At 31.0% G+C, this 3,382-nt stretch overlaps 1 long non-coding RNA gene across 1 annotated transcript; it reads right to left on the bottom strand.

The window, feature by feature from the left end:
- Nucleotides 1-452: 452 nt before the first annotated feature.
- LOC116125065 lies at nucleotides 453-2,185 on the bottom strand. Its single transcript, XR_004127285.1, has 3 exons — nucleotides 1,856-2,185; nucleotides 1,674-1,779; nucleotides 453-696 (listed from the first exon to the last, which is right to left on the bottom strand). It is a non-coding gene; the product is annotated as an uncharacterized LOC116125065 (long non-coding RNA).
- Between the last annotated feature and the right edge of the window lie 1,197 nt (nucleotides 2,186-3,382).

Here is a 3,382-nt window from a genome sequence, read left to right as displayed (position 1 = left end):
ATAATTACGAGTTGTTATATCAGGGTTGTGAGAAAGATTTTGTGAGATTACATCATAATTGTGAGAGAGAGTACGTGAGACTGGGTTGTGTTGATAAAATAACGATGCGTACATTGAAAGATATAGTAAAAACTATTTACCCCCACCAACTTGGGATTAGCCACTTAAACCTCCTGTCGTAGTTTTAACCATTATTTTAGATGGAGGGCAATGGTTGGTAGGGCTGCTCAAATCCGGATATCTGATCCAAATAGGCCTTTTTCTGATCCGATCCAAATTTTCGGATCAGGCTATATTCTGATCTGAATCCGATCCGAATTATATGAATATCCGGTTTTACGGATATCCGATTATTCGGATCAGATAATTGGATATCCGAAATTGATCCGAATTTTAAAATTTTCTTATTAAAATCAAATAATTCTAGCAATAAAATTGAAATTATATCATGCAGGATACCAACAAATTAATCCACAAGTTGCTTAACCAATTTAACACATACTCTATTACACAAATTACAAATTTAATAGAAAGACAAACAAAAGCAGCCAACTTAATACTAATACATCTTCTAATCGTCAATTCTTCATGCCAACTTCATCACACCAACTTCCCTCTATTTCCTTCACGGACTAAATTGCCATCATGGTTCTTCATTCTCAAGTTAAAGCTTGCCTTAATCTTTATGCTTCCAACCTGCAGTTTACAAACAATAAGTCTAGAATTTATGCTTCTTTTATCATTCATCCCTAAAATTTAATTCAACCTATTAATATATACAGACAACATTATGTTAGCAACCTCCAAAATGCCAAACCAATATTAATGAATCCAAAACAACAAGTGTACAGCCAACAAATTCATACTCATAAAGGAAAACACTTCTATTTTTCTAATCAAACAAACCAGCCCCACCAATTGGTTGGATTTTCCCACTTTAACAATCAACTCATTACACCATACAACATCAAATAAAATGTTGACGAAACAAACATCAATAACATTAACATAGCAACATTCATTATCCAACATATATAATTAAATTGAATTTGGGAAAAAAATCTTATTCTTGTTTAAACTAATTAAACAATAAAAATTCAATAATCTAGTAATATAAAAAAATGAAGATAAGAAGGGAGGTTTGTGCAGGCACAGAAGTAGTTTATTATTAATTTAATTTCTTCTTCATTCTACAAACTACAAAGTAATTGTGTGACTAGAAGAGAGTTGGGAGTAATTTTTACCCCCACTCGTCCTCAAATTTTAACATTGGCATCAGGAGGATTAAAAAGTATATTTTGTTGGCTGAAATGAAACAACATACCCATATTCTCAATCTCCCTACAGAAAAAGAAAATATAAAGAAACATACAAGATAAAATTTATCTAAGATTACGCAGAAAGACATTATTGATAAAAGCACTGATAGAAAATTCTAAAAACTATAAACAAACTCAAAGCTTAATAATACAATGAAGCCAAACAAAGTACAAACTTGCATGCTGAGAATAAATAAACATGCATTAAAAATTAAAGAAAACCCAATTTATTTCTTCTTTCTTTGACCCAAAATTGAAGCTCAATTTCACTTTTCAAAATAATGCATACAAGAGGGTTTTGTCAGGGTTTATCAAAATAATAATAATAATAATAAGAGGGTCGAAAGAACAAACCTGAAATTGACTGAAGGAGCATAAATAAATGGTTGGAGGAATATAGTTTGAGCCTTGGAGGCATTAATTAGGGTCATTGAGGTTCTTCTGTTAAAGCTTTAATTTTCTGTTATTCATTTCATGAAGCATCACAATTCTTTGATAGATTCATATAAAAGAAGAAGAAAAAATGCAAAATTTACCTTTTAAATTTGAGGGCTTTTGTGAATCGGGCCTTCTAGTACAAGAAATCACAAGTAGGAATGCTGGAATGGTCTGATTTGTGGCTTCAATTTAGGGATTATTGTAAAACCCTAAATTAATTTCGATTTGGGGCTTCAATCAGGGATTTAGGAAAGGAACTGACGATTTGGGGCTCTCTAATTCCAATGTTGATGACGATCTTGGCTTTGATGATGGAAGGAGTGAGTGAGAGAGATGGCGATGGAGATTTGGTGACTGTAAATGAAGAATGAAGATGGCGATGGTGAGTTTGTGATTGTCGAGAGAGTTAAGAGTTAGACTTAGGTTGAGTTAAAGTTAAATTGTAGTGATATTTGAAATTTGAAAGGGGTGTGCATCAAAATCAAAACGGTGTAGTTTTAGTAAAATCCGGATCAGATAGGGATATTTGTTTTTTTAGTAACCCCGATCCGGTATCCAATCCGGATATTCGAATTGTTTAAAATTATGATCCGTATCCGATCCGAATTTTTGGATATCTGGTTTTTTCGGATCGGATCCGGATCGAATATCAGATATCGGATTTTTTTGCACAGCCCTAATGGTTGGCTGACAAAAAGATCGAAATGCCCTTGATAATGGCTCCACTACTAAAATTACATATATGCCCACATATTTGAGATAATTTGACCATTAAAACCATGTAATTTTATAAAAGGATTTATTGTTTCTTAAAAAAACTGTGCATAAAGAAATTAAAACAATTTGTTAATTATTAACTTATATTTCTTTTAAATTTTTATTTTCATACACTAAAAAATATAAGAAATTAAAATTAAAAAACAGTTTAATGAAATTTCTACTTGAGGTTTCATTAAGTAACAATCCTCCCTATGGTATCAAAAATAACAACTTACCCCCTATTGTCCTTGTTCCGTTAGGATTTTGCTATTTAATTTAACCGATTAAGTGTATAAGATGAGTAATGAAAACCTACAGAACAGTGACGAGAACGGGTAAATTATTGTTTCCGATACATGAGGGGGAGATTTTGATTTAAGGAAACCTCAGGAGGACGCATGATAAAACTCTTTAAAAAAAATTAACACGTACTTTTTAAATATAGTTTTGTAAATTAAAATACAAAAACTGAAAAAATAAAATAAAATATACTATTTAAAATAAGTTTTTCTCTATTGAAAAATCAAAATGTTGAAAAATTATTTAGAATATACATAAAAAAAAAAAAAAAAACAACGCCGACAACATCTGGTCGCCACTACAATTTTAAAGATTGTTGTTGCAATCCAATATTGTGGCAGCAATATTAGATTACAAACTGAAATCTAAAAGACTGCCATTTAGCGATCTCAAATCGCCATTTTTGGTGGTGACCTGAGGTTCAAGGGTGAAACCAAGAATTAATTTTCAGGAGGGTTGAAAAAACAATCCATTAAAAAATCTACATATCTTGCTAATTTGAGAATATTGTGTTGGTAAAAATGTACATATTTAATGTATTGAGTTTTGTCATTTAAAAGTATATT

Source organism: Pistacia vera, unplaced genomic scaffold, assembly GCF_008641045.1.
Source record: "Pistacia vera cultivar Batoury unplaced genomic scaffold, PisVer_v2 Contig160, whole genome shotgun sequence".
In the NCBI taxonomy this organism is placed as follows: Eukaryota; Viridiplantae; Streptophyta; class Magnoliopsida; order Sapindales; family Anacardiaceae; genus Pistacia; species Pistacia vera.
The sequence above is the reverse complement of the archived record's forward strand: the minus strand, read 5'-3'. Positions and strand labels throughout refer to the sequence as shown.